This window comes from Chiloscyllium plagiosum, unplaced genomic scaffold, assembly GCF_037043375.1.
Source record: "Chiloscyllium plagiosum isolate Xiang-an unplaced genomic scaffold, Cpla_swu_hap1 HiC_scaffold_38, whole genome shotgun sequence".
NCBI lineage: Eukaryota > Metazoa > Chordata > Chondrichthyes > Orectolobiformes > Hemiscylliidae > Chiloscyllium > Chiloscyllium plagiosum.
In genome coordinates this window covers 28,387,507-28,400,959 of record NW_028270176.1, presented here as the reverse complement: position 1 = coordinate 28,400,959, position 13,453 = coordinate 28,387,507, and the positions used below count along the sequence as shown (strand labels likewise).

The 13,453-nt window shown below is 51.0% G+C and overlaps 1 long non-coding RNA gene across 1 annotated transcript in view; it reads left to right on the top strand.

Moving 5' to 3' along the window:
- Nucleotides 1–13,453, top strand: part of LOC148139355 (uncharacterized) — a 146,585-nt gene that overhangs the window by 175 nt on the left and 132,957 nt on the right. The window lies entirely within an intron of this gene.

Sequence of the window (13,453 nt, the reverse complement as noted above, 5' to 3'; positions counted from 1 at the left end):
CGCTCATGGTTTCACTCATGGTTTGAAAGCAAAAATAACATGTCTCTTTCAGACACTCCCTCTCCTCCTCCAGGCGTTTCAAGTTGACTTTGAGCACACTTTCATTTTGAGTATTTCTCGAAGGAAGTCTCCTACAAAACCGTTCGCCATCTTCCCCCCCTCCCCCACCAAAAAAAAAAGTAAACATTCAAGTTCATGCGCGGATGATTCAAAATAGTGTTCAGTTCTCAGCGATCTTAGTTTACCCTTTCTCAAAGTATCTCTCTAACCTTTCGCACTTTCTCCCCACAGCTCACAATTACCAGTGGTCTGGGTAAAGATGAGATTTAATCTGCTGTGCAAGAGCACATTGTCAAAGGCTATATCATACCAACTATTGATAAGCTAACTTTCAATTGTGTGCCCAAATCTTGACTCTCTCTTGGGCATACTCTCTCTCCACAGCAGACACAAGGACACCTTCTTGTCTGATTTTGTTAGAATTCTGAAACAACCTCTCAAATTTCAAATTTAATGTCGATCTCTGTACACGTTCTCTGCAGCTGTAACATTGTTCAGTTCTATTACCACAATGGAAAGCACGCAAAACACAACATTTCACTGTACCGAGGTACACCTAACGATAATATATCAAAGTAAATCCTGTCTCCCTCCCTCGATCCAACTCTCTCAGTACTTTGCTCCTTCTTTCAAGGCCTCGCACACACTTTCCTTCTCTATGTCTCTCGATTTCCTCTCCCCCCATCATGGGATGTGGGCATCGCTGGCTTTTTATCGCCCCCCCTGTCCCTAGTTGCCCCCCTCCTCCCCTTGAGAAGGTGGGGGTGAGCTGCCTTCTTGAGCCGCTGCAGTCCATGTGCTGTGGGTAGACCCACAATGTCCCTGAGGGAGGGAATCCCAGGATTCTGACCCAGGAAGGAACAGCCGATATATTTCCATGTCGGGAGGGAAAGGGGCTCAGAGGGAAACTTGCAGGGGGTGGTGTTCCCATGTACCTGCTGCCCCTTGTCCTTCTAGATGGAAGTGGCCATGGGTTTGGAAGGTGCTGCCTGAGGGTCTTTGGTGAGTTCCTGCAGTGGGTCTTGTAGCTGGTACACACTGCTGTTACTGAGTGTCGGAGGGGGGAGGGAGGGGATGGTACACACTGCTGTTACTGAGCGTCGGTGGGGGGAGGGAGGGGGGGGGAGGGGATGGTACACACTGCTGTTACTGAGCGTCGGTGGGGGGGAGGGAGGGGATGGTACACACTGCTGTTACTGAGCGTCGGTGGGGGGAGGGAGGGGATGGCACACACTGCTGTTACTGAGTGTCGGTGGGGGAGGGAGGGGATGGTACACACTGCTGTTACTGAGCGTCGGTGGGGGGGGGAGGGGATGGTACACACTGCTGTTACTGAGCGTCGGTGGGGGGAGGGGGGGGGGGGGAGGGGATGGTACACACTGCTGTTACTGAGCGTCGGTGGGGGGGAGGGAGGGGATGGTACACACTGCTGTTACTGAGTGTCGGTGGGGGGAGGGAGGGGGGGGGAGGGGATGGTACACACTGCTGTTACTGAGCGTCGGTGGGGGGGAGGGAGGGGATGGTACACACTGCTGTTACTGAGCGTCGGTGGGGGGAGGGAGGGGATGGTACACACTGCTGTTACTGAGTGTCGGTGGGGGAGGGAGGGGATGGTACACACTGCTGTTACTGAGTGTCGGTGGGGGAGGGAGGGGATGGTACACACTGCTGTTACTGAGCGTCGGTGGGGGGAGGGAGGGGATGGTACACACTGCTGTTACTGAGGGTCGGTGGGGGAGGGAGGGGATGGTACACACTGCTGTTACTGAGCGTCGGTGGGGGGAGGGAGGGGATGGTACACACTGCTGTTACTGAGCGTCGGTGGGGGAGGGAGGGGATGGTACACACTGCTGTTACTGAGTGTCGGTGGGGGGAGGGAGGGGATGGTACACACTGCTGTTACTGAGCATCGGTGGGGGAGGGAGGGGATGGTACACACTGCTGTTACTGAGGGTCGGTGGGGGGAGGGAGGGGATGGTACACACTGCTGTTACTGAGCGTCGGTGGGGGGAGGGAGGGAATGGTACACACTGCTGTTACTGAGCGTCGGTGGGGGGAGGGAGGGGATGGTACACACTGCTGTTACTGAGCGTCGGTGGGGGAGGGAGGGGATGGTACACACTGCTGTTACTGAGCGTCGGTGGGGGGGGGGAGGGGATGGTACACACTGCTGTTACTGAGCGTCGGTGGGGGGAGGGAGGGGATGGTACACACTGCTGTTACTGAGCGTCGGTGGGGGGAGGGAGGGGATGGTACACACTGCTGTTACTGAGGGTCGGTGGGGGGAGGGAGGGGATGGTACACACTGCTGTTACTGAGCGTCGGTGGGGGGAGGGAGGGGATGGTACACACTGCTGTTACTGAGCGTCGGTGGGGGGAGGGAGGGGCTGGTACACACTGCTGTTACTGAGCGTCGGTGGGGGAGGGAGGGGATGGTACACACTGCTGTTACTGAGCGTCAGTGGGGAGAGGGAGGGGATGGTACACACTGCTGTTACTGAGCGTCGGTGGGGGGGAGGGAGGGGATGGTATACACTGCTGTCACTGAGCGTCGGTGGGGGGAGGGAGGGGATGGTACACACTGCTGTTACTGAGCGTCGGTGGGGGGGAGGGAGGGGATGGTACACACTGCTGTTACTGAGTGTCGGTGGGGGCAGGGAGGGGATGGTACACACTGCTGTTACTGAGCGTCGGTGGGGGGGAGGGAGGGGATGGTATACACTGCTGTCACTGAGCGTCGGTGGGGGGAGGGAGGGGATGGTACACACTGCTGTTACTGAGCGTCGGTGGGGGGAGGGAGGGGATGGTACACACTGCTGTTACTGAGCGTCGGTGGGGGGAGGGAGGGGATGGTACACACTGCTGTTACTGAGCGTCAGTGGGGGAGGGAGGGGATGGTACACACTGCTGTTACTGAGCGTCGGGGGGGGGGGGGATGTTTGTGGATGTGGGGCTAATCCAGCGGGGGCTGCTCTCGCCATGTCTTTTTGTTCCCAATTGTTGTTGGTGTGTGTGTGTGTCTATGTGCGTGTGTATCTGTACATGTGTATGCATGTGTGAATGTACGTGCCTGTGTAGGTGTGTGAGTGTGTTTGCGTGTGTGAGTGTGTATGTGTGTAGGTATGTGTGTGTTTAGGTGTGTGTGAGTGTGTATGTAGGTATGTGTGAGAGTATTTGTGTAGGTGTGGGTGTGTGTGAGTGTGTGTGTGTAGGTGTGTGTGTGTGAGTGTGTGTGTGTAGGTGTGAGAGAGTGTGTGTGAATGTGTGTGTAGGTGTGTGTTCGTGTGAGTGTGTGTGTACGTGAGTGTGTGTGTGTGCCTGTGTGTGTGTAGGAGTGTGTGTAGGTGTGTGTGTGAGTGTGTGTGTTTAGGTGTGAGAGTGTGTGTGTGTAGGTGTGTTTTCATGTGTGTAGGTGTGTGTGTGTTTGTGCGTGTATGTTTGTGTTCGTGTGTGTGTTCGTGTGTGTGTGTGCATGTGTAGGTGTGTGTGTGTAAGTGTGTGTGGGTGCCTGCGTGTGTGTGCCTGTGTGTGTGTCTGTGTGTGTGTGTAGGTGTGTGTGTGAGTGTGTGTGTTTAGGTGTGAGAGTGTGTATGTGTAGGTGTGTGTTCGTGTGTGTGTGTCTGTGTGTGTCGGTGTTTGTGTGTAAGTGCGTGTGTTCGTGTGAGTGTGTGTTCATGTATGTGTAGGTGTGTGCCTATGTGTGTAGGTGTATGTGTAGGTGTGTGCCTGTGTGTGTGTGTAGGTGTGTGCCTGTGTGTGTGTGTGTGTGTAGGTGTGTGCCTGTGTGTGTGTGTGTGTAGGTGTGTGTGTGTGTAGGTGTGTGTGTGTAGGTGTGTGTAGGTGTGTGCCTGTGTGTGTGTGTGTGTGTCTGTGTATGTGTGTGTGTGTGTGTGTGTGTAGGTGTGTGTGTAGGTGTGTGTGTAGGTGTGGTCTGTACCATCTATCCACTTTGGTCTGAACATCAGGGAATTTGGAGGTTTCGTGTGTTGTTTTTTTTTGGAGATATTTTTATTGATAAAGAACATTTTAAAGACTTTTTTACAAGATTACAAAAATAACACAAACTTGTGTATCCTACTTTACAATTTGATAAAACCAATATAAAATTAAATAATTTAAAAAAAGAGTAAAACATCAACTAATCCCTACTAATCTATTCTACAAACAACTGAAACATAAAATAGGATATCATACATTACTAACAGTAAACAACAAAATAATTAAATAACTAGATACATGCTCAAAATAGATTTACATCAAGTCATAATAGAACCCGTATTTATAGGGGATTCCTCCTCCCGGTGCCCCCCGGACCAGCCAGAGCCATTACCACTTCTGAACAGAAGCCATGGACAATATGGCCGAAATATCTGTGTCGCTTTAGTTCAAACATGGCTGCCATGTTTTATAGAATGATTCTGTTTTTTTGGTGCACCATATTCGTGAGGGAGTCGAGGGGGATATATTCCATGATTATCCTGTGCCAGTTTGAAAGTGCTGGGTTACCTTCGGATACCCAATTCATTACAATATTGTTCCTCACACAAAAGGAGAGGATAGTGAATCATTTCCTCCCGTCAACGTCCAGGGAGGGAACATTTGGAGAGCCCAAAAGTAGGGAAGTTGGATCCGATCCAATCTCCATACTCAAAATCTCTGTCAAGGCACTCGCACTTCTATCCCAATACCTACGGGTCTTATGGCATGTCCATAGACAATGCGTGAGTGTGCCAGCTTGGATTTTACATTTAGGACACATTGGGGATGCTCCTGCCTTGAAGTTTGCGAGTCGTTCAGGCTCCCCATGAGCCCTGCGGAGTATCTTTAATGGAGTTGCCTGAGACTGGATCGTTGTGATGATTGTGAGATCAGAGCCTCAGGTTCCGGTGCAGTCTCCCCTTGAGGAAGTCAATGAGACACTGGTAATGCACTGATCCCAGACATGCTGATGACCACACTCAAGATGTTCCATGTCCCTCATAAATCCTTCAGATATAAGGGCAGAATTAGACCATTCGGCCCATCCAGTCTGTTCCGCCATGGCCAATCTGTTTCTCAGCCCCATTCTCCTGCTTTTTCCCGTAACCTTTGACCCCTTTACACACCCAGAAACGATCTATCCCTCCCTTCAGCATGGCCCCCTGTGTCAATGAGTCCCAGAGATTCCGCACCCTCAGATTGAAGAGATTCCTCCCCATCTCAGTTCTGAAGGATTGTCCCTTCGCCCTGAGGCCGTGCCCTCGAGTCCGGGTCTCCGCGTACCGTTGGGAATGACTTCTCCACATCTGCTCGATCCAAGCTCACTCAGTATTCTGGAAGTTTCAATCAGATCCCACCCCGCCCTCCCCATCACTCATCCTGTGTAAGTCCATCAGGTACAGACCCAGAGTCCTCAACAACTCCTCATTCGACAAGGTAATCAATCCTGAGATTACTGCCTCCCAGCACCAGGGAACCAGCCTCAGGAGACTGTCTGTTTGGAGTTTGCACATTCTCCCTGTGTCTGTGTGCGTTTCCTCTGGGTGCTCCGGCGTCCTCCCACAATCCAAAAACATGTAGATTAGGGTGGATTGGCCATGCTAAATTGTCCCATAGTGCCCAGGCATGTGCAGGTTAGGGTGGATTGGCCATGCTAAATTGTCCCAGAGTGGCCAGGGATGTTTGGTTAGGGCGGATTGGCCATGCTAAATTGTCCCATAGTGTCCTGGGATGTGTAGGTTAGGGTGGATTGGCCATGCTAAATTGTCCCATAGTGGCCAGGGATGTTTGGTTAGGGTGGATTGGCCATGCTAAATTGTCCCATAGTGTCCTGGGATGTGTAGGTTAGGGTGGATTGGCCATGCTAAATTGTTCCATAGTGGCCAGGGATGTTTGGTTAGGGTGGATTGGCAATGCTAAATTGTCCCATAGTGTCCTGGGATGTGCAGGTTAGGGTGGATTGGCCATGCTAAATTGTTCCATAGTGCCCAGGAATGTGCAGGTTAGGGTGGATTGGCCATGCTAAATTGTTCCATAGTGCCCAGGAATGTGCAGGTTAGAGTGGATTGGCCATGCTAAATTGTCCCATAGTGCCCAGGGATGTGCAGGTTAGGATGGATTGGCCATGCTAAATTGTCCCATAGTGGCCAGGGATGTTTGGTTAGGGTGGATTGGCCATGCTAAATTGTCCCATAGTGTCCTGGGATGTGTAGGTTAGGGTGGATTGGCCATGCTAAATTGTTCCATAGTGTCCAGGGATGTGTAGGTTAGGGTGGATTGGCCATGCTAAATTGTCCCATAGTGTCCTGGGATGTGTAGGTTAGAGTGGATTGGCCATGCTAAATTGTCCCATAGTGCCCAGGGATGTGCAGGTTAGGGTGGATTGGCCATGCTAAATTGTCCCATAGTGCCCAGGGATGTGCAGGTTAGGGTGGATTGGCCATGCTAAATTGTTCCATAGTGCCCAGGAATGTGTAGGTTAGGGTGGATTGGACATGCTAAATTGTCCCATAGTGTCCTGGGATGTGTAGGTTAGGGTGGATTGGCCATGCTACATTGTCCCATAATGCCCAGGGACGTGCAGGTTCGGGTGGATTGGCGATGCTAAATTACCCATAGTGTCCTGGGATGTGTAGGTTAGTCGGGATTGGCTATGCTAAATTGTCCCATAGTGTCCTGGACTGTGTAGGTTAGAATGGATTGGCCATACTAAATTGTCCCATAGTGTCCAGGGATGTGTAGATTAGGGCGGATTGGCCATGCTAAATTGTCCCATAATGTCCAGGGATGTGTAGGTTAGGGCGGATTGGCCATGCTAAATTGTCCCATAGTGTCCTGGGATGTGTAGGTTAGGGTGGATTGGCCATGCTAAATTGTCCCATAGTGGCCAGGGATGTTTGGTTAGGGTGGATTGGCCATGCTAAATTGTCCCATAGTGTCCTGGGATGTGTAGGTAAGGGTGGATTGGCCATGCTAAATTGTCCCATAGTGTCCTGGGATGTGTAGGTTAGGGTAGATTGGCCATGCTAAATTGCCCCACAGAGCCTGGGGATGTGCAGGTTAGGGTGGATTGGCCATGCTAAATTGTCCCATAGAGCCCAGGGATGTGCAGGTTAGGGTGGATTGGCCATGCTAAATTGTCCCAGAGTGGCCAGGGATGTGTAGGTTAGGGTGGATTGGCCATGCTAAATTGTCCCATAGTGTCCAGGGATGTGCAGGTTAGATTTGGATTGGCCGTGCTAAATTGTCCCATAGTGCCAGGGATGTGCAGGTGAGGGTGGATTTGCCATGCTAAATTGTCCCATAGTGCCCAGGCATGTGCAGGTTAGGGTGGATTGTCCATGCTAAATTGTCCCAGAGTGGCCAGGGATGTTTGGTTAGGGCGGATTGGCCATGCTAAATTGTCCCATAGTGTCCTGGGATGTGTAGGTTAGGGTGGATTGGCCATGCTAAATTGTCCCATAGTGGCCAGGGATGTTTGGTTAGGGTGGATTGGCCATGCTAAATTGTCCCATAGTGTCCTGGGATGTGTAGGTAAGGGTGGATTGGCCATGCTAAATTGTCCCATAGTGTCCTGGGATGTGTAGGTTAGGGTGGATTGGCCATGCTAAATTGTTCCATAGTGTCCAGGGATGTGTAGGTTAGGGTGGATTGGCCATGCTAAATTGTCCCATAGTGTCCTGGGATGTGTAGGTTAGAGTGGATTGGCCATGCTAAATTGTCCCATAGTGCCCAGGGATGTGCAGGTTAGGGTGGATTGGCCATGCTAAATTGTCCCATAGTGCCCAGGGATGTGCAGGTTAGGGTGGATTGGCCTTGCTAAATTGTTCCATAGTGCCCAGGAATGTGTAGGTTAGGGTGGATTGGACATGCTAAATTGTCCCATAGTGTCCTGGGATGTGTAGGTTAGGGTGGATTGGCCATGCTAAATTGTCCCATAGTGTCCCGGGATGTGTAGGTTAGGGTGGATTGGCCATGCTAAATTGTCCCATAGTGTCCTGGGATGTGTAGGTAAGGGTGGATTGGCCATGCTAAATTGTCCCATAGTGTCCTGGGATGTGTAGGTTAGGGTAGATTGGCCATGCTAAATTGCCCCACAGAGCCCGGGGATGTGCAGGTTAGGGTGGATTGGCCATGCTAAATTGTCCCATAGAGCCCAGGGATGTGCAGGTTAGGGTGGATTGGCCATGCTAAATTGTCCCAGAGTGGCCAGGGATGTGTAGGTTAGGGTGGATTGGCCATGCTAAATTGTCCCATAGTGTCCAGGGATGTGCAGGTTAGATTTGGATTGGCCGTGCTAAATTGTCCCATAGTGCCAGGGATGTGCAGGTGAGGGTGGATTTGCCATGCTAAATTGTCCCATAGTGCCCAGGCATGTGCAGGTTAGGGTGGATTGTCCATGCTAAATTGTCCCAGAGTGGCCAGGGATGTTTGGTTAGGGCGGATTGGCCATGCTAAATTGTCCCATAGTGTCCTGGGATGTGTAGGTTAGGGTGGATTGGCCATGCTAAATTGTCCCATAGTGGCCAGGGATGTTTGGTTAGGGTGGATTGGCCATGCTAAATTGTCCCATAGTGTCCTGGGATGTGTAGGTAAGGGTGGATTGGCCATGCTAAATTGTTCCATAGTGCCCAGGAATGTGCAGGTTAGAGTGGATTGGCCATGCTAAATTGTCCCATAGTGTCCTGGGATGTGTAGGTTAGGGTGGATTGGCCATGCTACATTGCCCCATAATGCCCAGGGACGTGCAGGTTCGGGTGGATTGGCGATGCTAAATTACCCATAGTGTCCTGGGATGTGTAGGTTAGGGGGATTGGCCATGCTAAATTGTCCCATAATGTCCTGGGATGTGTAGATTAGGGTGGATTGGCCATGCTAAATTGTCCCATAATGTCCTGGGATGTGTAGGTTAGGGGGGATTGGCCATGCTAAATTGTCCCATAATGTCCTGGGATGTGTAGGTTAGGGTGGATTGGCCATGCTAAATTGTCCCATAGTGCCCAGGGTTGTGTAGGTTAGGGTGGATTGGCCATACTAAATCGTCCCATAGTGTCCAGGGATGTGTAGGTTAGGGTGGATTTGCCATGCTAAATTGTCCCATAGTGTCCTGGGATGTGTAGGTTAGGGTAGATTGGCCATGCTAAATTGTCCCATAGTGCCCAGGGTTGTGCAGGTTAGGGTGGATTGTCCATGCTAAATTGTCCCAGAGTGGCCAGGGATGTTTGGTTAGGTTGGATTGGCCATGCTAAATTGTCCCATAGTGTCCTGGGATGTGTAGGTTAGGGTGGATTGGCTATGCTAAATTGTCCCATAGTGGCCAGGGATGTTTGGTTAGGGTGGATTGGCCATGCTAAATTATCCCATAGTGTCCTGGGATGTGTAGGTTAGGGTGGATTGGCCATGCTACATTGTTCCATAGTGCCCAGGAATGTGCAGGTTAGAGTGGATTGGCCATGTTAAATTGTCCCATAGTGTCCTGGGATGTGTAGGTTAGGTGGATTGGCCATGCTACATTGCCCCATAATGCCCAGGGACGTGCAGGTTCGGGTGGATTGGCGATGCTAAATTACCCATAGTGTCCTGGGATGTGGAGGTTAGGGTGGATTGGCCATACTAAATTGTCCAATAGTGTCCAGGGATGTGTAGGTTAGGGTGGATTGGCCATGCTAAATTGTCCCATAGTGTCCTGGGATGTGTAGGTTACGGTGGATTGGCCATGCTAAATTGCCCCACAGAGCCCGGGGATGTGCAGGTTTGGGTAGATTGGCCATGCTAAATTGCCCCACAGAGCCCGGGGATGTGCAGGTTTGGGTGGATTGGCCATGCTAAATTGCCCCACAGAGCCCGGGGATGTGCAGGTTTGGGTGGATTGGCCATGCTAAATTGTTCCATGGTGCCCAGGTATGTGTAGGTTCGGGTTGATTGGTCATGCTAAATTGTCCCCATAGTGCTCAGGGATGTGCATGTTGGGGTGGATTGGCCATGATAAATTGTCCCATAGTGTCCGGGGATGTGTAGGTTAAGCTGGATTGGCCATGCTAAATTGTCCCATAGTGCCCAGCGATGTGCAGGTTTGAGTGGATTGGCCATGCTAAATTGTCCCATAGTGTTCAGGATGTGTAGGTTAGGGTGGATTGGCCATGCTAAATTGTCCCATAGTGCGCAGTGATGTGCAGGTCAGGGTGGATTCGCCATGCTAAATTGTCCCATAGTGGCCAGGGATATTTGGTTAGGGTGGATTGGCCATACTAAATTGTCCCATAGTGTCCAGGAATGTGTAGGTTAGGGTGGATTGGCCATGCTAAATTGTCCCATAGTGTCCTGGGATGTGTAGGTTAGGGTGGATTGGCCATGCTAAATTGTCCCATAGTGGCCAGGGATGTTTGGTTAGGGTGGATTGGCCATGCTAAATTGTCCCATAGTGTCCTGGGATGTGTAGGTAAGGGTGGATTGGCCCATGCAAAATTGTCCCATAGTGTCCCGGGATGTGTAGGTTAGGGTGGATTGGCCATGCTAAATTGTCCCATAGTGTCCAGGGATGTGCAGATTAGGGTGGATTGGCCATGCTAAATTGTCCCATAGTGTTCAGGATGTGTAGTTTAGGGTGGATTTGCTACGCTAAATTGTCCTATAGTGCCTAGGGATTTGCAGGTCAAGTTGGATTGGCCATGCTACATTGTCCCATTGTGTTCCGGGATGTGCATGTTAGGGTGGATTTGCCATGCCAAATTGTCCCATAGTGTCCCGGTATGTGCATGTTGGGGTGGATTGGCCATGCTAAATTGTCCCATTGTGTTCAGGGATGTGCATGTTAGGGGAGATTGGCCATGGGAAATTGTCCCATAGTGCCTGGGGATGTGCAGGTTAGGGTGGTATGGCCATGGGAAAATGTTCCAAAGTGCCGAGGGATGTGTAGGTTAGGGTGGATTGGCCATGCTAAATTGTCCCATAGTGCCCAGGGATGTGTAGGTTAGGGTGGGTTGGCCATGCTAAATTGTCCCATAGTGCCCAGGGATGTGCAGGTTAGGGTGGATTGGCCATGCTAAATTGTTCCATAGTGCCCAGGAATGTGCAGGTTAGAGTGGATTGGCCATGCTAAATTGTCATATAGTGCCCAGGGATGTGCAGGTTAGGGTGGATTGGCCATGCTAAATTGTCCCATAGTGTCCTGGGATGTGTAGGTTAGGGTGGATTGGCCATGCTACATTGTCCCATAATGCCCAGGGACGTGCAGGTTCGGGTGGATTGGCGATGCTAAATTACCCATAGTGTCCTGGGATGTGTAGGTTAGGCGGGATTGGCTATGCTAAATTGCCCCATAGAGCCCGGGGATGTTTAGGTTCGGATGGATTGTCCATGCTAAATTGTCCCATAGTGCCCAGGGATGTGCAGGTTAGGGTGGATTGGCCATGCTAAATTGTCCCATAGTGCCCAGGGATGTGCAGGTTAGGGTGGATTGGCCATGCTAAATTGTCCCATAGTGCCCAGGGATGTGCAGATTAGGGTGGATTGGCCATGCTAAATTGTCCCATAGAGCCTGGGGATGTTTAGGTTCGGATGGATTGGACATGCTAAATTGTCCCATAGTGCGCAGTGATGTGCAGGTGAGGGTGGATTGGCCAAGCTAAATTGTCAGATAGTGCCCAGGAATGTGCAGTTTAGGGTGGATTGGCCATGCTAAATTGTCCCATAATGCCCAGGGATGTGCAGGTTAGGGTGGATTGGCCATGCTAAATTGTCCCATAGAGCCCAGGGATGTGCAGGTTAGGGTGGATTGGCCATGCTAAATTGTCCCAGAGTGGCCAGGGATGTGTAGGTTAGGGTGGATTGGCCATGCTAAATTGTCCCATAGTGTCCAGGGATGTGCAGGTTAGATTTGGATTGGCCGTGCTAAATTGTCCCATAGTGTCCTGGGATGTGTAGGTTAGGGTAGATTGGCCATGCTAAATTGCCCCACAGAGCCCGGGGATGTGCAGGTTAGGGTGGATTGGCCATGCTAAATTGTCCCATAGAGCCCAGGGATGTGCAGGTTAGGGTGGATTGGCCATGCTAAATTGTCCCAGAGTGGCCAGGGATGTGTAGGTTAGGGTGGATTGGCCATGCTAAATTGTCCCATAGTGTCCAGGGATGTGCAGGTTAGATTTGGATTGGCCGTGCTAAATTGTCCCATAGTGCCAGGGATGTGCAGGTGAGGGTGGATTTGCCATGCTAAATTGTCCCATAGTGCCCAGGCATGTGCAGGTTAGGGTGGATTGTCCATGCTAAATTGTCCCAGAGTGGCCAGGGATGTTTGGTTAGGGCGGATTGGCCATGCTAAATTGTCCCATAGTGTCCTGGGATGTGTAGGTTAGGGTGGATTGGCCATGCTAAATTGTCCCATAGTGGCCAGGGATGTTTGGTTAGGGTGGATTGGCCATGCTAAATTGTCCCATAGTGTCCTGGGATGTGTAGGTAAGGGTGGATTGGCCATGCTAAATTGTTCCATAGTGCCCAGGAATGTGCAGGTTAGAGTGGATTGGCCATGCTAAATTGTCCCATAGTGTCCTGGGATGTGTAGGTTAGGGTGGATTGGCCATGCTACATTGCCCCATAATGCCCAGGGACGTGCAGGTTCGGGTGGATTGGCGATGCTAAATTACCCATAGTGTCCTGGGATGTGTAGGTTAGGGGGATTGGCCATGCTAAATTGTCCCATAATGTCCTGGGATGTGTAGATTAGGGTGGATTGGCCATGCTAAATTGTCCCATAATGTCCTGGGATGTGTAGGTTAGGGGGGATTGGCCATGCTAAATTGTCCCATAATGTCCTGGGATGTGTAGGTTAGGGTGGATTGGCCATGCTAAATTGTCCCATAGTGCCCAGGGTTGTGTAGGTTAGGGTGGATTGGCCATACTAAATCGTCCCATAGTGTCCAGGGATGTGTAGGTTAGGGTGGATTTGCCATGCTAAATTGTCCCATAGTGTCCTGGGATGTGTAGGTTAGGGTAGATTGGCCATGCTAAATTGTCCCATAGTGCCCAGGGTTGTGCAGGTTAGGGTGGATTGTCCATGCTAAATTGTCCCAGAGTGGCCAGGGATGTTTGGTTAGGTTGGATTGGCCATGCTAAATTGTCCCATAGTGTCCTGGGATGTGTAGGTTAGGGTGGATTGGCTATGCTAAATTGTCCCATAGTGGCCAGGGATGTTTGGTTAGGGTGGATTGGCCATGCTAAATTATCCCATAGTGTCCTGGGATGTGTAGGTTAGGGTGGATTGGCCATGCTACATTGTTCCATAGTGCCCAGGAATGTGCAGGTTAGAGTGGATTGGCCATGTTAAATTGTCCCATAGTGTCCTGGGATGTGTAGGTTAGGTGGATTGGCCATGCTACATTGCCCCATAATGCCCAGGGACGTGCAGGTTCGGGTGGATTGG